Below are 26648 nucleotides of genomic sequence, written 5' to 3'. Positions count from 1 at the left end.
ATATCCATTAAAGAGGGTTACATGATATTTTTGGATGATATTTGCTCAAGTTACTTGATAAGAAGCACAGAAGCAGGCTTTAAGAATATTTCCCCAATTGCAGTATCTCCCATCTGCCACCTTTTCCAATTGTGATAACCTACTTTTGCTTTGTATCTCTCAAATGTACTATCTGATATTCAGCTAATCATCCAAAACAGATTTACATCTCCCCTCTCTTAACACACTCAAATATGGCTAAAACCATGATAGTCCAATCTCTCAGATCCCACATGTGTGCAAACTCCACTTGACAGGCTTTGCTGAATGGCTGGATGAAGAATGCCACACAGACCTGGTTCACATATTAACAACAAACTGAAAGATAGTAGTAAGAAACTAGGAAATGCAGATTTAAATGTTTACTTTAAAATCCTCAGTCGAGTGAATAAAATATGTACGGTATCCACACAGAAGGCAAAATACAAAAGCAGTTACGCATGCAACCATCAGCTTAAGATTCAGGGCTGAATTTACAAATGGGATGAATTGCAGTACTCACGTTCTGAGCTAGAGTTAGAAAATTAGAGATCTGAGTTAGGGAGCGTAGCAACTGCTTTAGGGCTCAGCCGTAATGTTTTGTGAGCCTTGCATTTAACTTGCAGAGAATGCCTAAGGTGGAGCATCCTAATAAATAAATCTGGAGACCAGGTAAGATCTTTGTGTCACATTGAGAACTCCTCTCTGTATCTCCAGCCAACACATTAAACCCTAAAGCAGTGGTCTTCAAACGTTGTTATGCCAAGCCCCTTCGAGCAAAATGTTTGGGGGTCGGGCCTCCCCTCAAACATGCAAAAGGGCGAGATCAATACAAGAGTAAGAAGGCTAAATAAATCGTCATTACATTGGGAATTCCAAAGACAAACACCCCATCCAGGTCATCTTGCCAAAGCACCATTCAGATCTACTCTTCAAAGCACCATCCTGATCTGTACTTACAACATCCTATCCGAAAGCCCTGCAAATTCACACTTAGACCATAGCTGCCAAGTTTTTCACCTATAAAAGCAGTACTCTGTGAAGCTATTGAGGAGATCGGCCTTGGTTCCTCCCCTGACGTTACCTACCCAGCGAGACTCTGGGCAAATTTCTTCTCCCCATCTCGCCCAACCCCCTCATTAGATTTCTGTAACTTTGCTTTTTTTTTGTCTCTTAATTTTCTATCAGTTACCATTTAGCACTCTTTCTTTCATTGTCTTACTTCCTTTGCTCCTATCCCCTTCACCGCCTAGCCCCCTGTCCTTTTTTGCCCTTTGACTAAGCACTCCTTCTCCCTTTGTTGGGTGAAAGATCCAATATGTTTACTCTGGAGTCTCAGTGAACCCGCTGAGAGACCCCGTAGAGCCTAGGGAGCCACTCACAGTTGAGGTATGGTATGGCTCCCCTTGCCAAAGCACTCCCTCTCCCCTTCTTGGTTAAGGATCCAGTATGTAGGCCTTGGAGTCTCAGAGACCCCTCTGAGACAGTCCACTGCATATAGGTATCCACCCGCAACAGAGATGGGGAAATGATACCACTTCCCCTGGAAACACAGCTTACTGGGCTTTGGATGCAGCTTCGACTCGTCTACCAGTTTGTGTCCCCATCACCCTAGTCCTCCTCTTTCCATGCTGTGTCTCTCATCCTCCCCTCCTTTTTCCCTCCTCCATTTTCTGTCTACTTCCCCTGCTCTTATGCCCCCTGACTCTCTTCCCTGGCCTGATTTTTCCCTTACGTATATGTCCTTTTGGTTTGTCGCGTCCTTACTTGTCACTAGGTTGCCTGGCTCAAATAACTGTGTAACCTTGGTAGCGATTTAACCTGCAATTATGGTCTGATACTCATGTAAAGTGCTCTGATACCTCCAGGTCTAGCCAGTTCTATTTAAAACCTTTAAAATAAAAAATAAATAAAGAGAAGACCTTTGAGAGGCTTGTCGCCCTCTTTTATTGACCCTAGACACTCATTGCAGGACATGTCATACTTGCCAGGCAAGTGGAAAGAGTGGGAGGAAACAGAAAGCTCCTCTCGAGCCATTCCCTGTGGTCAGCACCCCTTTTGAGCTTGTGGGTATTGACATAGCCACATGCAACAGGTTCATCCTAGTCTTGGTGCACCATGCCACCCGGTACCCGGAAGCCATACCTCTGAGGACAGTGACGGCCCCCGTGGTGGGATGGGCACTGATGGGAATTTTCTCATGAGTGGGATTCCCTATAGAGTAAGTGTCTGACCGGGGGACCAACTTCATTTCCAAGTATATGAAGTCCCTTGGGCAGGAGTGCAGTGTAACATACAAGTTCACCACTCCTTACCACCCCCAAGGAAATGGGTTGGTTGAGAGATTCAACTGACCCTGAAAGGCATGATTATGGGTCTTGAGGAACCTATGAGGCGTAAGTGAGAGGTCCTCTGACCATGTCTGCTGTTTGCATACCGTGAGGTGCCACAGAATTCTCTAGGGTTCAGTCCCTTTGAGCTTCTCTATGGTCACCCAGTGAGAGGATGGTCAAAGAAGGCTGGGAGCAATCTCCCAGGAAACCTCCCCAGGATATAAATATAGTTACATGCTGGCGTTCAGGAACCAGACTAGGCGTTTCAGGCAACTCGCTGAAGCGAATCCGGAAGCTAGCTGTCGTGTCCTTGTACTTGAAGCATGACAGGAGTCATCAGATTCAATCAGGTACTTTTATTGTTCTTCGTTACAGCCTATGATCACACATCCTGCCTCATACCCAGTTCCTGGCTATCTGCCGTCCCCCACTCCTTGACCGGAAGTGGTGTCCGGTTCCTTGCCCCCTCTGACCAGTTGGGTCCAGGGTCCTAGTGCCCTGTGCCCAGGTCATGACACCAGCTAGGAGAAGCAGTGGTATGACCAGAATGCCACTCTGTTAGAGCTTCAGCCTGGTCAGAAAGTGTGGTTCATGGCCCGAATGGAGCCTTGTGCGCTCCAGTTAAGTGGACCGGACCATTTGACTTACAAGAGTCCAGTTACCTACTTGGTGGACTTGCGACCTACCAGGAACCCCTTGCAGGTCCTGCATGTCAACCACCTGAAGCCCCACTTGGATGGGTCCCAAGTGGGCATGCTCTTATCGACAGATACTGAAATGCCTGCGACAGAGCGAGATGGGTCAGTGGATGGTGTCAACCTCTCATCCACCCTGACCCCTGAGCAACAGAGTGACTGTTGCCAGTGTTGGGACAGTTTTCTGATTTGTTCTCCCTGGTTCATTTGTTGTAATACTCTCTGGAGCAGATGTCTAGTATTCTCATTCTTCTGTGATCATGTCTGATACATCTTGAGGTCTAGTTCATAGAAAGAATCCCATTGAGGATTGTAGCAACTGTTTCACCTGAAACTAGGATCTGGGGAAAGTGGGCTTCCCAGAATCTCTTAATAGCTGACTATTGAATTCAGTATTTCTTTTATATCACCATCAAAGCATTTCAAGAGGTCATTGAGTTCTGCGTTGTATACATTTGTTCAGATTCTCTTAATCTTCAGCAGATGTGGGATCGCTTGCAAATGCGTGGAAACTAACCCTGTGCCTTTGAGGGCATCCCAGTGGCGTGAATATAGAAAATATGGCAGTTATCTTGCTTTATTTGTCCTCTGCTTCTCAGACTCTTCTATCATGATACCCCAGGACCAAAATATATATAACCATATAGAATAAGTCTGGGATACCCCTGATTCCATTGTGATGGGTATTGGATCAAACACATACCATCCTGATGTATTTCTGTGAATTTGGCGAATCTGCCTGTGCCTGCAGGAGTCACTGATTGGTGAATCATTTGTAAATAGACATATAGAAGTGTGGTTTTAAAGACAGCAGAAAAGAAGAAGACTAGATTAACTCCTCCTGATCCATAAACATGGTTTAGTGACTACTATGGATTAGACTCAGCGTGATTAAAGGGTTCTGCATAAGGCGCAGGACATTCACTTGATGATACCCAGAAGGCAAGTATGTTTTTTGCAAGACATTCTTGTAAGTCTGGGATTGCTGCCTTCCATCCAGGTGTTGAAGTAACTGCTATCCTACTTTTGATACCACTTTTTGCAAAAGTGGCGATGTTCATGCAATACACCCTCCTCTGTTTCTGGTACACATTATTCTAACACTCAAGAATCTATAATTGCTGCTATCTGCAATAAATGACAAAATCTTGTTCACGGATTTGCAATGAAGTCCATGAACTACACCTTCACTCATCTCATGTTACTCTCTTTTTTTGTACCTGCTCCATCGCCCTTCTGTATCACTTTGACATCTGTGACCACATGTAGGTTATTGTTGTGATAAATGCCCATGCCAGCATTGCTTTGTGAGACTGCCCCAACATGGGAATCATCCTGGACTCCGAGCTCAAAATGGACCGCCAGATCAACTCTGTCTCATCTTCCTGCTTCCACACCCTCCGCCTCCTTCGTAAGACCTTCAAATGGATCCCCCTCGAACACCGAAAGACAGTCACTCACGCCCTGGTCACCAGCAGACTCGACTACAGCAACGCACTCTACACCGGAATAAACAAAAACCTTATCCGCAAGCTACAGAACATCCAGAACGCCGCCGCAAGACTGGTCCTCAACCTGCCAAAACACTGCCACATCTCCCAGCACCTGCGCACACTCCACTGGCTCCCCGTCGAGTCGAGAATCACCTTTAAGATGCTCACCCACGCACACAAGGCCCTCCACGGCACCGGACCAGCATACCTGAACAGCCGACTCAAATTCCACGCACCCCAAAGGACCCTACGATCAGCCCAGCTTTCCTACGCCGTGGTCCCCCGCACCAGAAAGACCAGATCGGGAGGCCGCTCCTTCTCCTTCCTCGCGGCCAAAGCATGGAACGCCCTTCCGCTCCACCTCAGACAGACAACATCGCTCCCCATCTTCGCAAGAAACCTCAAAACCTGGCTCTTCGACAGACCCCCTCCTTGATGGAATGGAACCTGCAACCCCCCACCCCCCCCCCCACCCCTAGCGCCTTGAGACCCTTACGGGTGAGTAGTCGTGCTTTAACAAACTCCTGATTGATTGATTGATATAAACAGCTTATTTTGCCAACCAGCATGAACTTTGCTGTGCTGATTACAGTACACTGTCTGGTGGCTACATGTTTCTTCTTGTCTGGGATTCTGCTTGTTGTCCTTTTGTGAGCCTTTCAGGCCCTCCGTTCTGATGCTTCTGACTTTGAATACACGGGAGCCCCAATCCTGTGCAAGCGTCCAGAAACACATACACAGTGACTAAAACACCAGTCTACCCCTTACCAGAGTCCAGAGGAGGACCGTCTTGAGATCCAGATTCTGGTGAACTAAGTGGTTCTGCTTCATGATGACCAAATTCTTTCCCTGCACCTCCTGTTAACGTTTTTGTTGACACCTCCATTCTACTATGTTGCAGACGTCCAGCACCTGGTTGGCTTTTGTACTAACACATTCAATAACAGCAAAATGCTACCAGTTTGTGGCCTTTGTCCACCTCGTGCTTAAAAATCATTGCCTCTATTGGCTATGCTTTGCTTTCTTTCATTAGTATGGTTATTTGCAGTATCCCCTGAGTGTGGAGATGGTGATCAGGATGGCGCGGAGACCTTTGTATCTCAATGTTTGGGTAAAATCATTAAATAATCCCCGCCACTGGTCCTAAGGACCTTTGTTCACCAACAAGGAGAAATTAAAAGGAGCAATCTCCATATAAAAGGAAGTCAATTTGTGGCTTCACAGTAATCAAAAGGTGTCACTTCAGAAATCAAGTGAAGAGTGTCGATGACAGAATATAATTCAAGCAACAATTGGTCCAATTGCCAAGGATATATAACAATAGACACAATACTTAATATTTGTGTTTTCATCAACATAAATTGATAAATAAGAACGAGAGAGAGAAAATATTCCAATAGACAATGAATTGTGAAAGTCAATTAAAATCCTAATATTTTTATTATCAAAAAAAATGCATATACATATAGTCAATAATTATCAATTGTTCTGTCTAGGGCATAAGAGAAAGTCCTCATAGGAGTTCTCAGGTGCCATGAAAGAAGAAAAGTGAAGTATTTACTCTGTATATCCATATACAAAAAAGAGTCAGATGAATCGAAGCACATCCATCTTAAGGATAATAAGAAACATTCCAGACTTGTATGTCGACATTTCAACCAGGATGATTAATGTGGAAATTTAAGACCGGCTGTAAGTGCAAGCTTTTATGGACTCAATAGAGTCCTTTAGCATTAAAGGACACTTTTAGTGACAGATGGTACATAGGATAACATGGACTGGCACCTGGGCCAACCCAAGGTTGGAAGCTCCATTATGAAACGGCCTAAATATGTCATGTTTAGTATCAAACAACATACATTCTTATTCCTGACACCATTTTTGTGTTGAGGGTGATGTGGCTGGCATCAAGATGACTACCTTAGGAGTTGTACACCTCGTTGCTCCAGTTTGTCTGTGTTCTGGCTGGCAAGCCTGCATTTCCCGCATTTGCTGCAGCTAAGACAGGATTCTGACCTCTTGCCAGGCAGTGTGATCACTCCCAGGAATCAGGAAGAAAGGCTTGGGCAGGAAGAAGTTCACATCTCCCTTCTCCCAAGCAGGCTAGTGTAGTGACACACCAAGGCGGTGAGCTTCAAGGCTGCACCATCTCTGATAAGCATCGGGGATAACTCCCAGAGGAAGAAAAAACCCTTCCCCTGCCCCAGGCAAATTTGCACTCAGACAGGCAGGACATTGGTTAGTTACGGGGTGGATCATCACCAGAAGGCTAGCAGCATCTCCAAGGTGAGCAGCCTGGGCTGTACACTAAAATTAGATCTCTGCCATCTTTAAAAGTGGCTGAATAGAGGTTTTTTAGTAGAAAAAGTGATCCCCACCTCTGGATGTGGTCACCTCAGGAGCGGACTAGTTGTAGGGACTAGGAGCACATTGACTACTTGCTCCCTCACGCCAACCCCTCTAAATCTAGGATCTAAGGGACACCTCTGATACCAGAACCTCAGTTCTGAACAACCTGCTTCAAAAAGGAAGAGAAGAAGAGACCTGTGTCAGCAACAATAGGAGCTGCACAAAGCAAAAGAGGGATTCACAGCACCTGTGGCAATGCTCCTGCAATTGCCTGATAAAGACTTTACCTAGGTTATCTCTTGGTTCTCCCAGACAGAGGGACCCCTGTGGAAGCCGGAAGCACCCTCAGACTCCCCTGGACTACTAGCACTAGTCCCCTGCAAACTGTATGTAAATAATGCTCTGGATCTGAAAAATCACTGCCCATCAGGCCCTCCAAGGAATCATCCAAATCCAAATTGTCTAGTGCACTATGGAAACTGTAGTCCTGTCTTCCAGGAAGTTACAGGCAGCTACTTCAATCCCTGGGTAGCGTCAAAGTTACTACTACTTTACTTACCACTGCCACTGCTTGTTGGCAGCCAGTCTGGCAACCATTCCCTTTACTCGAAGTTGCACCTAGAGCGAGTTCCATCTGACCGTGACAGACATCAGCAACCACACCGTTGCTGTGTTTATGCATCTTTTTCCCCCAGAGCACCATTTCAGCGGTAAAAACAGATTTCAGAGGTTCCTATTCTGCCCCAAGCACAGCCAGGACAACTCTGCACCGGGCTCCACGGGCCAAGTAAAGTTCAACTGACTGCTGTCACTTGGTCCTGGGACCGCATCACCTTCACCCTGAAAGGGTACCAAGCAAATCGACCTGCAAGTGACCGATTGTCATTAGTGGTTTTTCCCATTAACCGCAATGTTAAAATTTCACTGTGTTATCTTGCACTGATTTTATATTGCTTCAAAAAATCTATCATTGGTTATATGCATGCTATTCCATTTATTTTGGTGTCTAAATTAAGATAAAAATGCACTCTATTTTAAAAAATTGGTGTCCGTTTTTTCTTTTTCAGTTTTGTCAATTACTCATCGAACTTGTTGGTACTCTTAAATGCTTAACACATGTTCTTTGCCACACTACTAGGCCTGAGCTAATGATTTATTTGTGCTCATCCAAGGACCATCTTTGGGGTATTGTCAGTATTACCTAGTGAGGTCTAACCACCATACCACTTTCCTACACCCTGGTAATGATGCCCTAAAACTGGGAAGTCATAAAATTCCTACCCTTTTGTTTGTAGACAACATATTCTTCAGATCTAAAACACTACGATGTCTGCAGGCCTTAGTTGATGTTTTATACATTTTCTAAAGTGAGAGGGGACTTGAATTAAATATCAGCAAGACTAAGTTCATGGATTTTAAGACATATAAAGCTGTGAGGACACAAATCATGGTGCAGGCGGGTTCCCCCTGAACAGGTTCTGGATTTTGTGTATTTGGGTGTCAGTCTGTGGAATAAATTAAACTAGTCCTTGCAAATCAGTCAGAGTACTTTAACCCCTTCGATGCTCATGACGAGCTCAGCTCGTCATGAGGTACACCTCTCGTACACTCATGACGAGCTGAGCTCGTCATGAACAATGGGAATAAATAATGTTCAGCACAGGAGGGGAATACCATCAGCATTGATGGTGTTAAAACTACAGCAGGTGTCAAGAGTTGTGAATTAGTTACTGAATAAAGCTCAGGAGATTGAGCTAGTCCTAGTGATAGAAATCTAGTATATGAAAGCAAAAGGCTCAGTCTGAAAACAGGTTTATCAGGACGTTATTTAAACCCCCACGGAGTGCACCACGACTCCCTCAAATCTTGGATGCAGAAAGCTACCTGATCAATCACACTTTGATATTGAGACTACTATTATACTGGCATAGGCTGTGGTCTACTGAGGTATTGGAGGCATATAGGTTATTTTTTATGGGAACTTCTAAGGTCCAATGAGAATCTTCTGATGAAGCAAACCTAGTTTCACTAAGATTAATCAATGAGCAACTTAAGGTATATTTATGGGAGGATGAATGAAAAAGATTTAGGTTGGGTAGCTTTACTGACACTTCTCTACATCTCCAGGGGGCATATCACAAGCGGCATGATAATTATCGCTGCTCGCCTCTAATGTGAGGAATTTTATCGCCTGCTATCTCAGATAATTATCGCCCTGCTATCGATGTATTACCAACGCATAGCGCAATGGCGATAATGATTCCTGAGATAGCGATGTTTTTCATGGAGCATTGCTGGTTTTCCAGCGATGTTCCATGGAAAACGGCGATATCCTTGTTGATAGGGCTGGGTGGTCTCAGCCCTATAATCCACCACCCATTGACTGACATTGTTTAGTCAAAGGAAAAGCAGGCATAAGGAAAGCAGCTATAACCAAGGTTAGCGCTACTTTTCTTATCGCTATGCTCGTTAGCGTGCCCATTGATAATTGGAGAAATGTTGGTTACCGACATTTCTCCAGTTATTTTGAGCTGGGACACCCACTTTGCATCTCATTAGAGATGCAAAGGTGGGCGTTACTGGAAAGGGCGCTAAAGCAAGGAATCACGCGGTAACGTGACCTTGCTAATATTGCGATAAAATTATCGCCGCTTTTCGGCCGAAAATGGCCGCAAAAACGGGGATAATTTGTTATCGCCGCCTTGTTGATATGCTCCCAAGGAACTCCTGTATGTGAACCGTTTCTTGATATGATTCTTGGTGGTTTAGCCAAGCTGCTTTGTCTCAAATTTAGATATGGTATCCTCCTCTTACTAAGTTTCTGTGAAAAGTGGGGCAAGAAGAATTGTAGCAGTAGCAGGTGTCTGTAATTCAAACTTGAGATTGAAACTCTGCATCTTTTTGTGTTTTTTTTGTAGAGCCCCCGCGCCCGCATGGAAAAATGGTGTGTACGTTTCAAGGCATTAGGCAATAAAATGATGCTGTCATTTTTCCTTGTTGGCTAGGCTTCCACCCATCAGAATAAAATTATACTATAACCAGGATATATCACAGCCAATTACAAAACAGGCATTTTGGTAAAATCCAACTTCATCCTGTTAAAGGTCCTCCTGATCTTCCTTTGTGGCTCAATCTTACAGTGGTTCTTCTTCCTACATTCATCTGCTGACATGTCATGCATCAATGGCTTAATCTCTCAGCTAAAACTCTAAAGCGGTTCTGTCTCAATAATCTCACCAATGCATTCCTCCAATGTATGCATGACCAAGAAAATATGTGTCATGGGAAATAACAAGGTAGCCGGTACCACAGGTCTTCCAGCAGCTGAAGCTCAAATGTCATTGGCATTTTGAACACATCTGACCCATCCTTGTTGTTCTGCCTCTGGAACTTGTTCTTGCAATCTCTTGATTTCTCCCACATATCAGCTACTGACAACAGCATTGAGTAGGTGCTGTCATCATCAGATTCAGCGATATTTTCCCTGTTGAACACCTGTTCCACAATCACTCAATACTGAGCAACTTCATCAGCGTATCTGTTTCCAACCATTACATAATCATAGTAGGCTGCACATTTAACTACTGCACTTTCCTCTGCCAATTGCAATGCTTTCAACAATCTCATCACATATTCCCCATTAAGGTTTGGAGATTCAGATGAGGTCATGAATCCCCTTTGTTACCACAACTGTCCAAAACATGGATCAACTGTAAACACTCACTAATGTGCTGAAATATGTCAGGGTTGTGTAAGGGTGATCAATTCAGCCACATGTGCAGAAGTAGAACCTCAAAGCCAGGTTGCTTCATACACTTCCTGGATTGTACGAACTTCATAAGCTGCTCAAAAAGTCCCCTTGTTGTCTAACAGACTTGAGCTGTCTACACAAATTACCTAATCAGGCTCATCAAGTGGATCATCCTGAATGTCATGTCTTAGCTTAGTGCATAGATCAGTAACATCGAAACAGTCATGCTCTACCTCTTCTCCATCAATTTCATTTTCAAACAAAGGTAACAATGTTGCTGGATTGACCGTTTGACATTGTTTTAACACCACATCATGTGTTGCAAGAACCAATTGTTCATATTTGGTAAGTCTGCTGTTTGTCAAATATTTGGTCTTATAACAAGTAAGCAACATTTCTACAGAATGAGGGAATATCACTGTAGTAGGATGTCCCATAACTATGCTCTTACTTCTCTCAATACTAACACCAACTGCTGCAGACAATTTAAGGCAGTCCTGGGGCAACAGGGTCAAAAGTAGCTGAAAAATATGCCACTGGTGTTCGAAAGTACCCATGCAATTGAGCAAGCACTAAGAGAGCACAGCCCTCCCTCTGACTGCAAAACAATTTGAACATTTTACCATAATTGAGCATTCCCAGTGCTGGAGCACAACTGAATCTTTCTATCAGCTCTACGTATGCTTTTAACAGACGTTTTCCCATGTAAACAGATCGGGCACCTTCTTGTGCATCAGCCTCTGTAAGGGCTTGGCCACTAGGGAAAAGTTAGGCATCCACTGTCTAAAGTAGCCCATCATTCCCAGGAACCTTCTGACCTCTCTCTGTGTTTTGGGTGAATTCATATTAAAAATTGCTCTGATTCGCTCTTGTGACACCTTTCTCAATCCCTTTTCAATGAGATGTCCTAAGTTAAGGACCTCTTTCTGGCAGTACTATAATTTACTTGGGGAAACTTTGTTTCCAGTCTCTACCAAATGATCAAATAAAGCAATTGTGTCTTGTTTACAAGCTCCTCGTTGACTTGATGCCACAAGTAGGTAATCAAAGTACTGCATAAGAATTGAGTTGCAAGGCATTTTTAAAGTCTCAGGATTATTTTTCAAGATCTGATTAAAGATTGAAGGGCTCTCAGTATACCCTTGTGGAACTCAGCACCATGCTGAAACCCTATTTCTAAACACAAAGGAGAACAGGAACTGACTGTCCTCATGTAATGGAATGGAGAAAAAGGCCTTGGAGAGACCCACAACAGCAAACCATTCTGCTTCAAAGGGAAATTGAAATAATATTGTTGCTGGATTCGGTTCCATGGGACAACATGGAACAACAGTACTTAATTTTTTGATGATCCTGTACAATTCTGTACTTGCAAATGGGTTTCTGTAAACCAGTAATTGGCTAATTGCATGAACTTCCAACAATTCCTCTAACAATTCCTTGTTTTAACATCATCTCTAACACCTGGGATATTCCAGTCACTGTTTCAGATGTAAGATAACACGGTGGGTTTTCTGAACCACAGTATTCCGTTTTATTGTTATTCGGACTGGTTCTACACCTTTGATTAGTCCTATTCCCTTCCCCGAAAAATCCCACACTTCTGATTTTAAAGTGTCTCACAAACCCGGCGGTAAATCCTCTACCATTTTACAGGGTACAATCCAACAGCTGCTGATTAATTAGCCATTTTGAATTCAACATCTTCATATGGTTTGGAATTTATCACCATCCGGTGTGCAGTAGATTGTGCAATTTACCTTGCACAACACATCCATACATAACAGATTCAGAGGACTTGAATCACCCACAACAAATTGGTGATCTTCCAAAGATGAGTCTATGTTTTACAGAAACATTCTTTGAAACAGATGAAACCAGGTGCCATCCCATGTGGAGGGGGTTGAGCCAAGTATGAGGACTTGTGCTTTCTCTGAGTTGAATTTCAGGCAGCTCTTCTTCATCCAGGTGGCGATGGCGTTCATTCCTTCTTGGAAGTTGTGCTTGGTGATGTTGGGTTCTTAGGTGAGGGAGAGGATGAGCTGGATGTTGAGCCCCTGGTTCCTTACAGTGGTTGCAAGGGGAGCCATGCATATGTTGAAGAGGATGGGGCTGAAGGAGGATCCCTGGGGCGCTCCACATCTGATCTCTGTTGGTTCCGAGAGGTAGGGCGGGAGTCTGACTCGCTGAGTTCTGTTTGTGAGAAATGAGCATGTCCAGTTGAGGGCATTTCCGCGGATGCCGGCATCGTGGATTCTGGTGACTAGGGTGCGTGGAAGACAGTGTCAAAGGCAGCTGAGAGGTCCAGGAGGAGTTGGCACCACATGGCAGGTCAGAACTCCCAACAGTGGGGTTCAGGTGAAGTACTTGTGTCCCTGAGACTTCTTAGCAGGAGGTAAGCTCTACATCAAGCCCTTGGAAAATCTTCTCAAGCAGGATACACAGCAAAGTTTAGTCTTTGTCCTCTCCAAAGCAAAAGCACCAATTGCAAGCCAACCCAGCAAAGTGACACACAGCAAATGGGTAGTACTCCTCCTCTCTGCTCCTAAGGTTTTCTCCTTGGCAGAGGATTCTCTAGGTACAGAAGACTTCTAAAGTTTTGGGTTCAGGGCCCTTCTCCTTATACTACTTTCGGCCTTTGAGGTGTGCAGGTTTTAAATAAAATCTCTCTTGCTTACTAGAACAAGTTCTGTCCTCCCTGGTCCAGCCACACTACAGGGGGTGGAGACATCATTCAGAAAGGCAGAAATAGCCATATTCAGGTATCATTGACAACTCCTCCCACCACACTAGCTCAGAAAGACCCATCAGGATATGCAGTGCATACCTCAGATCCCTTTGTGTGAATGTCTGGAGTGAATGCACAAACAGTCCCTGTCAGTATAAATCCGACATTGGTACCACAAGCAGGCAGAGGCACACTGAATGGTAAAGCAAGAAAGAAAATGTCCACTTTCTAAAAGTGGCATTTTCAAACACACAATTTAAAAACTATTTTCACTAAAAGATCTATTTTTCAATTCTGAGTTCAGGGAACCTAAACTCCAAATCTCAGGTTGTTCTCAATCGAAAATTATACTTGCAATGATAGCCTATGGGAGAGCTAGTCCTTGCAATAGTGAAAAACAAAATTGCCAGTCTTTCACTATCAGGATATGTACAACACACAAGAACATGTCCTACCTTTCACATACACTGCACCCTGCACATGGGGGTATCTACGGTCTACCTTAGGGTGTCTTACATGGAGCAAAATGGAAGGTTTGGCCTGGCAAGTGAGTGCACTTGCCAGGTTGACATTTCAGGTTAAAACTGCACTCACAGACACTGTAATGGCAGGCCTGAGACAAGTTTGCAGGGCTAGTCATTTGGGTGGCAAACCCAGTACTGCAGGCCCTCTAGTAGCATTTGATTTACAGGCCCTGGACACACATAGTGCACTTTGCTAGGGAATTACAGTAAATCAGATTTTCCAATCATGGATAATCAATCATAATCACAATTTACACAGGGAGGACTTGCACTTTAGCAGTGATCAGCAGTGTTAAAGTGCCCAGAGTACCCAAAACAGCACAATTGTAGACCAGCACAATCAAAAATATAGGAGGTAGAGGACCAATCTTGTACCTTAAACAGCATAAGCAGTGACGTCCATTTTGTGCTTCACAATTCTTAATAGAGAGATGGAATGAGCTAGAGGGTTCTATTAACAATTATAGTAAGTTTATATTTTTTTATTCAGTGAATATTAACCATTAGTCATCGTTTTTACAAACTCAAGTAATCCATTAATCGATATTTCAAAACAAGGTAAAATACCAAATGAGTAAAGATTACAAATAACATAGAGATAATACAACAATCATGTTCCATAAATTAATTTCCCTAATCTAAATTAAGGATTAGGATGTTAAATTAATCTGGAGTAAAAGTGTAATTTCAGAAACCCAATGAAGAGGTCTGAAGAGAGAATAAAATGCATAATCATGAAGCATTTGTAGTTAAGCAAAGGAAATCTCAAGGCAGATGTACTCTCAGCTATAAATCAGTAGATATCTTTTTTTTAAAGAAAAAGAGCTAAAAGAGAATCTCCCCTGAAGAGAGGTTAGCTTACCAATAGTGCACTCAAATGCTAGAAGTCAGACTGCTGAGAGAGCATAATAGTGAATCAGTATCTCTAGGAAAATATGTAATTTAAATCTGTACGAACATACATTGAAACATTTGATACATTCCCCATTCACAGTGTACAAAAGGATTTCAGGAAACCCTAGTTTCTCACGTCTTCAAAATATATCACAGAAATAAATCCTTGAAAAGATACTTGAACCGCATCTTGCAGTTTAGACAGTTCTACCCATGAAGCATATTTCCTGTAATTTCCTCTCCTGTTAAGTTATTTTACCACAACTTGTAAAGTGCGACAGCTGCCCCAGCAAAGAGGCATACCGGCGCTGACAGCAGGGCAACAGACAAGTTCAAAGGGAGCAGAGAGAGCAGGCCTATAGTGCAGGAAAGAGGTGTGTTTTAATTGCCTTCCTAAATTCCAGGTAGTTGTTGAGGCCGCAGATGTGAGTGGGCAGCGAGTTCCACAGGATAGCCGCACTGCTATGGAATGAGCGACACCCAGCACGATCCCTCCTTACCTGGGGGACCACCGCCTGGTGATTGCCCCAGGGAATGAAGTTGGTGTGGCGGTATGTATGGCACAAGCAGGTTGGCCAGTATACCAGGGGTGGCAAGTTGCAGGGCCTTAAAGGCTATACAGAGAGCCTTGAACTCAATTCGCTTGGCCAAAGGCAACAAGTGGAGTCGGCGAATGGTGTCTGTTGTAGAGCACTTTCTGCACAGACCAAGAAGGGTTCTTGCACCCGCGTTTTGTGCCCTCTGCAGCCTAAGAATTTCCGCCTTATTAGACCCCTGATACAACAAGCAGCCATAGTCCAATCTCGATATTATCGAGGCTTGAATAATGACCTGCTGTGTAGGTGCATCAAAAAAGGCCGTTAGGAATCTGAGCCCACGCCATAGCCCAAAGCAGGTACCTTCCACCTTTTTCATTTGTTCATAGAAGCTGAGGGATGAGTCCACCCAAACCCCCAGATTCCTAACTACCTGATTGGAAGGAGGGGCGGTACTGAGGCTCTTGGGCCACCAGAGTTCGCAACATTGACCATGGTCCTTCCCCACCAGCAGCACCTCCGATTTACTGGCATTCAGCTAGAGGCAGTTGGTGGTCATCCACTCGGCGACTGCTGCAAGGTGAGAAACTCACTATCAGTAGTCTAACACAAAACAAATACCTATTCACTAGCTAACAGAGCTAACAGAAGACTTCTTGAAAGTTACAACATATGCAGAGGGAGAGAAAAACATATTGTACAAAATAACAGTTCAACGTGAGAAAACAGACCTTTCAATGTTCATGTATAAATCACCGTTAACATGGCATCAGTAGTTAGGCTAGCTTAAATCAATGCATTATGGCATTTCACTTGTGTACTTGCAACAACTAAGTATGACTACTCACAACAAAATGTGCATTTAATATACTTAAGTTATTTTGCATAAATGTTTGCACTTTCTATTTAAATTAGTTTTTGTATCTAAAAAGGAAATTAATTCCATCAGTAGTCACTAGTCCACATGCCATGAAATATTCATATTTGTAAGTACCAGATACCACTAACAATAAACTTGGAGATTAATGTATTTTCCAAGACAGTTAAGTGTTTATTCTTGTCTGCCCACAGAATCCAGGGATACTACACCATCTGGTTGGTAGAGAGCATCAACACTCTCATTAGGGCTTGATTGTTCCTAGAACCTACAAAGAATAGAGAAAAGCCTTGCAATAAAGAATAAATAGCATGCTTGGATTGTCCATAATGATACAGTATATCATTGTGCATGTGCTTCACAGTAGATGCCACTCTACCAAAAATAGAAACTCAGAGAGCACAAATAATATTTTTGATATATAGTAAAGGAAAGGGACCAAAAGAAATAGAAGCACACAATCAGAGTTAAATACAGTCTGAAATTCATGCCCACCATATTTTTTACAAGAGCTTAGGTACCACAGTAGTTAGAGAGAGATGTATGTCTATACCTTGGTTATACAATGTTTTTCAACAATTGTTTTTGTGACCAAGAGCAATAGGTAACAAAGACTGATCACCTGTGTTCCGTCCTACCCCAGCCCGAGTACATGCAAATGATCACACCACACACAGAGCTTGGTATTGCACTTCTTTATACATCAGCATGTAACTGTGAACTGAACATTCTATGTTAAGAATTCTGTCACCCACACCTTTGTACTTATGTCACTATTAAATGGATTCCGCAGGAACTAATAGAGTCCCTTCATCTCTAACTCACAAGACATTACATCTCCTTCTTCGTTAAATAAAAAGTAGCAATAGTACATATTTACATTACAATTCGTCAATAAGTCGTTTTGGTGTTTGAACCAATTGGAATATATGACGTTACAATGCAAACAATTACAACGCATGCATTTACAAAATGGTTTTTACATCCCAACTACCATTACAATGCATGATTTTACAACACATGCCATTACAAAATATTTTTTTTTAACTACCATTACAACGCATACCATTACAACGCATAATACTTTTGGGGCAACAGTGGGGTAAGTGTTGGATAGTGTAGTGTAGTTCCAAATTCTCTAATGGGCTCTACTCATTGGAATAATAACCACAAAAGGTTTGGCATAGGACTGAGGTCAGTATGCCTCTAACGAGTATATTAAACTTAATTACTTTGTGTGCCAGCTAACTCGGAGGCCACTAGAAAGTCCTTGTAAACAAGTAGGGAGTAGTTTCTGGCAACCGCATAAACATGACAGCTTTGTTTCCCTTTAGAATCGGAACACTCTCAGAATCGTGGAAACAATAGATAACAGTTTCACTCAGCTAATCGTGCATGCTAATTTTCTACAGGGTTACACAGATAGAATAGACAGGAGTTTCAATAAAAAGGATTTATTGAACAGTCTTATTTCTCGTGTAATAGATATGTGCTGTTACAATCATAAGACAGTATCCAAAATATATTATGTCCATCGTGAGCAGTAGAAAGAAATATTACTGCAATAGCATTGTCTTTTAGCTATGTCACATAGTCATATACATATACATAAATAACACAGGCTCAAATGCAAGTGCTCAAACAATGCTTTCTTTAACTAGTTCTTCTCCAGTGTACTTAACCTAAGTGTAGTAAAAGGTAAGAAGTAGGTGCTGTATTCTATAGTATGCTATGCTATAGTTTGGTATGCCAAGAGTCCCTCTATGTTCTAGTCAGCTCCATACCTTGAGAATGAGGGAGGTTGGAATCTCTTTCCAGGTCTTCAACTCTAACACCCTGTGAAGGGAGTCAGAACACTGGAAGCTGGATTTCTCTGCAAGCAGAGATGACAGCGTCTTGTCAGTGGTCAGGCCGGGACACGGGCTCCTCTAAGTCGAGTGCAGCCAAATCGAGCTGTGCAGCCGAGCCATGGTTTGCCGTGATAAGGGAAGGTATATTTATACCCGGAAGGTGCCTAGGAATGTTAGCATAGATGTAAAGTCGGGCAGAGGAAGACGTCAGAAATGAACCCTTAGGGTATAGCGGTTCATGCATAATAAATGAGTTTTTTGTGAAATCAATAATCCTGGGCTAGGGAAACTCCCAACAGCTTAAGGGTCTGGTTTCTAAGAACTCGTTGTGACATTGGGGTGGACGGATGTAGGTGACCATGCCTGTATTTGGATAGCATGGCTAATGCCTAAATAACGGCTGGTTTCTTATGTCTATATAAGGGCAATGTGAATTGTGCCTATATAAGGACATGTATCAGAAAACCCTATATACGGAGACCTAAAGCGGAATACAATAGTAGGGGCAAAAATTACCATTACCACTCCAGTGAGTGCAACATCAGGGTAAGTGTTGGATAGTGTAGGAGTAACAAGTACTATTCCCACTCCAGTGAGAACAACAGTAGGGTAAGTGTTGGATGGTGTAGGAGTATACATGCTATCCCTATGTACTCCAAAGCTCGTACCCACCATAAAACTAAAAGATCACCATTACTTATCTTTTAATGCGTTGTAATGGCATGCATTGTAATGGTATGCATTGTAATGGCTTGCGTTGCAGTGACATGTGCTGTTATGGCATGCGTTGTAATGACATGCGATATAAAGGCAGTTGCGTTGTAATGGCTGCATTGTAAAGGTACCGTGTTCTAATGACTGTGTTGTAATTGTTGTTTCCCATCAATTGCTCAGTTCTGAGGTTGCGGAGTTACAGCAGAAGTGTTCATGACTCGCACTCGTGACAGAGTTACTCGTACAGTCATTGGACTCGCCATATGTTCAGGTGGTGAAATCTCATTTATGATATTGGGGGCTGGCGAAGGTCAAGGCAGGTGCCTGAAATATAAAGAATTTTGGGTTATCAACTATACAGGATGGTGAGCAGTCACCATGTGTCCCATACTAGTCACAGCCCGCAGGGGGTGAGCATCGAAAAGAGCATCAGACTAACGTTTTCATTTCTGCCAGATGATCACTTGGTCTCCTCTGTTGAACACAGTGCTCCGACCATGCGTCATCTGCCCACATAAGTCTGCATTTGGCATTTGTGAGCTGAGTCAGTAGTTCGAAGTCTATGAGTGTCAATAGATCTCTATTTGGTCCATTGTGGCAATTTGGAGCCCATAGCTCAACCAAACATTAAGGTGGCAGGACTTTCACCTGTGGTAGAATGTGGGATTGACCTGTAAACTTGAAGCATAGACTGAAGAACAGATTCAAGTTCAAGCTTTTCCAAGCAGCGCGGTACACATAAATCGCATTGTCAGATTTCAAAATTGAAAGAACACTGCATGCTGCAAAGATACTTTCCAATCTCTTAATGACTCTGTCATAAGTAGTTGACAATAGATCTTCCACAAGGAGAAAACGGGAATATTCATCAACAGTTATTAACAGATGATGTCCATTGTCAAGGGGTCCAAGAAAACCAATTGCATGTTCTCCCATGCATGCTTTGGAAAATCAAACATGTTTAACAAATGTGGGGCTGTCTCAGATGATGAACAGCTGCACAAATGGCATACCTTCAATTCTTTCATCAAAGAGGAGGGAAACTCACTCCGTCCCATATAGCTCATTTCGTAGCAACAGCTCCATGGTGTCCCTCCTGAGCCAGTTCAAAATTGTTGTTGCAGACTCTCGAAAGTGACAATGCTCGACCCTCATAAGATGATGCCTTCTGGAGTAACTGAAAGTTCTTCTTACACATTTTTGAATTTGTTGGTAATCAAAGTCATCGTGAAGAAGTCAATTATGTTTTCACCATGATTGGTATCAACAAATTTCTATCAGCACTCGTAGCAGCAATAACTTGTTCTACTGATATGGCAGCAGGGGTACTGGATTTCACAATGAAATTAACATAAGCATCAGTCCCTTTAGAACTAGTGCCATGACACTGCATTGGGACAAATGAGAAGTAGTTAGCAGGGTTTTGATCCTTTCGCTGTCAATGCACAATTGTCTAATCATACCCCTGCAGTCGCAACCCACACCTCTCAATGAAAGGGAGTCATCTTGGCTTTAGGATAACTGAAAATGCTGAACAATGCTTAGTGATCAGTGACATCTGTGAAAAGCTTACCATACAGGAATACATGTAAATGCTCACAAGCTCACACCACAGTAAGGTTTTCTTTTTTCAGGTTGTGAATAGCCACATTCTTTTGATGACAGACTTCGACTAGCATAAGTCACAGTACACCTTGGGGCATTGGATGTCCATCATTCTGGTCAAGGATGACACCAAAACCCCATGGGCTTGCATTAACAACAACCTCCATCTGCAATTTCCGACCAAATTGCGCCATTCAGTGGCGTCCTCATTTGCTTGCTTGATTTTCTTGAAACATTGTTCACATTAACTCAACCATTTAAATTAGACCTTTAGTTTTGTTAAGTCTTTGAATGGGGCACTTACATTGCCAAAGTCACATATATACCTTGAAGCGTAACTGGCCATACCAAGGAAGGATCTCAGCACAGTCACATTTTCTCTCCTCAACAAAGAATCTGCCATTACCAGGCACAACTTCCAAGAAGGGATGCAAGTTGTTGCCTCCTGGATGAAGAGGAGCTGCCTGAAACTCAACTCCTAGAAAACAGAAGTCTTCATCCGTGGCCACACCCCATCTACCTGGGAGGACTTCTGGTGGCCCTCCGCCCTCGGAAACCCTCTCACCCCGACAGAGCAAGCCCAAACGTCTGCATCATACTAGACTCAGCACTCACGATGACTCACCAGATCAACGCCATATCCTCAGCATGCTTCAGCATCATCCGCATACTCCAAAAAACGTTCAGATGGATCCCTCCCAAATCAAGAAAAATGGTCACACACGCCCGCATCAGCAGCATACTGTACTACAGCAACACTCTATACGCCAGAATCAACAAGACACTACTTCACATGCTCCAGACTGTCCAGACCGCCCAGGCAGATTAGTCCTAAACATACCCTGGCACCACTATATCACCCAACACCTCCACAATCACCACTGGCTCCCCATCAAAAGAAGAAGAACCTTCAGGCTCCTCACCCATGCCTACAAGGCACTCCACAACATTGGACCAGCATACCTAAATGACCGCCTCTCCTTTCACGCACTCATGAGACACCTCCGATTAGCCAACCTCTCTCTGGCCACCATCTCACGCATATGCAAGACCAGAATGGGAGGGAAGTCCTTCTCCTACCTTGCAGCTAAGGCCTAGAACAACCTCCCTCAATGCTTCCGGCAAACCCCCACACTTCCCTAGTTCAGGAAAGATCTCAAGACTGGCTCTTCAGATGACCCCAACACCCTACAGAGCAACCCCACCCCTTTAGCATCTTGAGACCCTCACAGGTGAGTAGCTGTGCTTTAAAAAACCATGGTTGATAGATTGATTGGGACAGGAGTGGTTGACAAGGCTTGTACTTTATTTGGATCTGTAGTCATTCCCTATTATAAAAGATATACCCAAAGAACTTGAGCTTATTTTATGAAACTCACACTTTGCTGCATTTAACATCCGACCTACATTGGCAAATATATAAAACACTTGTGCAAGAGCTTTATCATGTTTTTCAAGTGGCCCAAAAACTAGTATGTCATCACAGTAATTGAAAGCATTTGTGACATGGCTGTAATATGCTACAAATGAAATCTTGAAAAAGTTCTGCAGCTGAAGACATTTCTAAACGTAGCCTTAAGTATCTAAATACACCAACATCCGTCAAAAAGATAGTAATGTTCCTGCAATTATCTTTCAGTTCAAGCTGCTGATATATCTGTTTAAATCATGGCATGAAAAGACTTTGGCTCCATCAGCTGTGTAATGATGTCAGCGATGTGTGGACCTGGATGTTGGTCTCGTTTAATGATCTTGTTCGGTAGGCCCATATTCACGCTGTTGTGCACAGATCCTCCATTTTCCTTTTCTGGACTACCTGTCTGGGTGGTACCTATGGTGTGAGACTAGTGAATTGCTCAATGATATCATGCTTTAATAATGCCTCAAGTTCTTTCTCAACAGCCTCTTGTAAATGAAATGTAATTCAACGATGTCTTTGAAGAACAGGACCGATGTCTTAATTTTTGTGAAGTTGCACTTTCATGGTTTTAAGTTTTCCTAGTCCATGAACCAAAGATGTAAACTGATTCACTATCACATGATAAGCATTGACATAGTAGTTTGCAGAAATCAGACCTATGTCAGCAGCAGTACTGCAACTGAGTAAACATGCACTTGATGAAGTGCCTGGCCAGACATTATTTTCGCTTGTACTTTCATAATATTTTGCTTCATAGTTGCTTTGAAATAACTTTGACTTTGGAGTTGCCTCATTGTACTTTTCTACTGTCATAATGTTTAGAAACGCACCGCTGTCTATGATAAAATGTATGGAACACCCATTCACTTTCAAGTTGATCTTGGGGCTGTATCCAAATTAATTTCATACTTTGACTTGTAGACCTAGCTTCATCCGGCATTCTTTCTTGCACGAAGCTAATCCTACATGCGTAAGTTGTCTGGTAGTCAACATTGACATTGCACACCCATCTTCCTCACTGACGCTTGACAATGACCGTGACAAACTATTAGATGAAGTATTTGACAACAATAAATTTTGTTCAGTTTTTACTTGCCTAAGCTGATGTTGCAGCTTGGCCTTGTGGGCGTGCGTAGAATGTCGCGTCTTGAACTTTCTATCAACCATTTTGATTCTTGACGTGACACACTTTATATTGCCTTCAATTTGTTTTCTCACTGTGACACACATGATCTTTCCCTTGCTTTGCAGACTGTTACAAAATGGTTCTCTTTCCTGCAGCTTATGCATACCTGTCCAGTTGCATGACATGTATTCTTGTGTGGAGAGCTAACTCTGCCTCAAAAGCATAACTTCTTTTTCTTTGGAGACATTACTTTATGGCCTTCTGCCTTGTGTTTAGACTTACTTTTCACACTCAAATCTAATTCATATTAAGCTGTTCCAGCCTCCATTTTAGCTGCTTGTCTATAAACTCTTTCTTCCGTTCTGACAGTCATGAGCACTTGCTCCAAGCAGAGTGTCTCTTCAGCATTCGTCATCTGAAGGAATCGGATATGCAACCATCTATAACCCTGTGACGCATGACCTCTTAATCGTGGAACTCATTCAACTTGCAATGCTTTATGAGTGAATCAAGTCTTTCCACAAACGTGTTCATCGTTTTTACCAGTTCTCTGCCTTTCTAGACTGAAAATTTACCTCTCATTGTCGACATTCGACATTACCTTAAACTTGGTGTTTAATACTTCTTTGATTTGATGGTACGTCACTCCATCTCTTTGTGGCATTTTATTATCACGTCTTTTACTCCTTCACCTGCTAAATTTGTAAGACATTTAATTATTATTTTGTCATAGGTTTCTTCCAGTGCATAAATAAAATCATCGAAGTTTTCTATCTAGGCAGTCCATCTGTCTCTAATATTTGTTTTTCGCCAGTATCGATGGGAGGCAGTGGTTTCAAGAAGGCTGTAGCCCCACATCTTGCTCTCCTTTCTGCAGCCATTGAGAGATTTTAACTATTCCGACCATTACTCACGGCCTTTCAGTTGGGCCAACATGATTCACCAGCCTCGTAGGCACAACCCCATGCTTCAACTTTGGGTGCAGGGCCTTGCCTGGTGCTGAGGTCGGAAGACTCCCTCTACTGCGGTTCTGGTAAACATGATCATATTATCTATATCTGGTTTATCTCCACTTTTTATGTTTCTATGTGTTTATCTGCTTCTGCGCACAGTGTTCTCTTGTACAAGGCTGTCTTCCCTCATTGGGCTTTCTGTACCTGGTTGTCACTACCCTTAGCATATCTTGGTGTCAGAAATGTTTCTGCTTTTAGCACTTCCTTGAATTCAGCTTGCACAGCTTTTATCGCTTCTCTGTACCTGGATGCCGCTGCCTTTAGTGTTGTCGTACTGTATGAATGATGGTTTTGTGTCACGTTGTGGCGCAGTAACTCTTGTATTGAGTTCATCAGCAAATTTCTAGTTAAGGACAAGCAAACTTTCTGTAACATCTTCAATTTCATCACAGGCTTTTCACTGGCTGGAGTGGCGCTTTGACTCCACATAAGCCAACTGTCGATTTTCATTTCGAATGAGGCACAATTAGCACACATGAGCAGCTCAGTGGACCATGGCAAACTGTCCAATGAGCACACTCTTGGTACTTCAGTTTGCGGTGTGTACATAATCCCCTATCTTGTCACCAGTTATAGCATCCAACCCCAGCCTGGGTACATACAAATAATCATGCCACACATGGAGCTTGGTAGCACACATTCATCAGTGTGTAACCGTGAACTGAACATTCTACGTTAAGAATTCTATCACCCCTACGTACGCACTTACATCACTATTCTACGGAGTCCGTCAGACACCAAAAGTGCCCTGCATCTCTAACTCACAAGACACTACAGCCTGTGATACAAATGCACCATCCCAATTTGTGATGCTTTGTTTAAAAGCACTTAGGGGCAGATTTATGAAGGCCTTGCGCCGCCGGTCCGCCATTTTTAACATGGGAAAAAGTGACGCACCGGCGGCGCAAGTCCTTCATAAATCTGTCCCTTAGAATCAGGTTCGTGACATTATGCTAAAGAACGAAAAGAACTGAGGCCTTTTACTACAATGTCCACTTTGGCATTTCGTTGTATTCAAAATTGTAATTTGTCTGAAATAGTATGGACGCAAATGGTTATTTGGTCAATTTTAACAATGAAATTCACCAGTGTATATTGAATGTTCACAATATGTTAGTGTCTTCTGGGAAAAAAAGCGAGGTGGCAGCAAATGTAGAAATACATGGATTCCGTGTGAGTTATTTCCAATCGGTCAAAAAAAAAGTACTGAGCAGGAACTGCATAACAATTCAAATGCAAAGAAATAATTGTCTTGAAGGAATAAGGCCCGCTCAAGAGAGACTGCTTTGCCACACGTTCAATGACAGAAACATGACAGAAAGAGGTCAACTGTAATGTCACGCAGCAATTAGACGTGCCTAGGGTGAAGCCTAGGTGTTAATGATGCGGCCCTTTCCGAGCATCTCATCACACCGTGCATAATGAGAGCTGGCTGTGTAAACAATGCTGGGTTCTAATTAAACGCTGGTCCCTGCCAAAAGAAAATGCTGACAGAAGAAAAGATTCAAATTATGATACATTAAATTATAATGTTTCCAAAATCCTCCAGCTCTGTGTCACGACCCGGATTCCCGCCCCGGATTCCGACAGTGATTCAACGCTGCAGCAGGTTGTTTTACTATTGTAAATAGAATGACTCATTGCCCTTGTAAAAGTCCACATTTTTGTTTTCTTCTCCGCTTGTATAAAACGGTTAAAAGTTACAAATTATCTTTCATTGTGGCTGTTAATGCAAGTTTTAACGGAGGATGTATTGTAGACTTCTATTGCAGATTAGTAGGTCGATTCGATGTTAACTTTTTGAGGGAAAATTGGCATTTCAACAACTCTTTTTTAACTTCTCCCTGGAAATTAATTCTGTGCTGTGTTCTTTGAAATCGAGTAAACCCTGTTGCTTCACCAATAGACTTTTGTGCTTCACTTTCTATGTCCAGCCTAAAGCATATATGCATCCATGTTTCTTCTGTTATATTAAATGGGAGGACTTCTTATGCAGCGATGTGATATTTAATGTAACTTAATATATGTGTGGTCAGTTGCAGTTTGTACCTGAGGCCAAGGCAAGTGCGTTTACTCTATTGCCTAGATGCATCAACCTTTTTAGGAAGTGCAAACGGTGCGAATCGCAAAAATCGGCCGTTTGCACTTCCTAAATTGGTTTCTGGGATGCATCAAGCATTTTTGGAAAATCGCTATTTTTAGCGAATTCCAAAAATGCGATTGATTTTAAGGAATCGCAAATTTGCGATTCCTTAAATGCAATGCATCATTGTTAAAACATTTGCGATTTTAGAAATTGCAAGTGCAAATTACCACGAAGTTGAACCTTGTGGTAATTTGCAAAATTGTTTAAAAATGCACGAAAATGCATTTTTAAAACTGTTAACTGTCCTTTGGACCCCCCTCTCCACCCTTGAAATGCTTTGTTGAATTCCGATTTTCAAATTGCGAATTCGCAATTCCCATTCATTCCTATGGGCATTTCAGCCCATAGGAATGAATGGGAATTGCGAATTCGCAATTTGAAAATCGCATTTTTTATGCGATTCGGTAAAAATTGCGATTTTTACCGAATCACAAAAAAAATGCGAAAAAAATGATGCATACCATTTTGAGATTCCTAATTTGCGATTCGGTAATTTTCGCAAATTAGGAATCGCAAAACTGTACTTTGATGCATCTGGGCATATGTGTGCAGCATATAATCTAAGCATACAACTGA

This window comes from Lissotriton vulgaris, chromosome 12 (genome assembly GCF_964263255.1).
Source record: "Lissotriton vulgaris chromosome 12, aLisVul1.2, whole genome shotgun sequence".
In the NCBI taxonomy this organism is placed as follows: domain Eukaryota; kingdom Metazoa; phylum Chordata; class Amphibia; order Caudata; family Salamandridae; genus Lissotriton; species Lissotriton vulgaris.
This window is presented reverse-complemented; position numbering follows the sequence as displayed.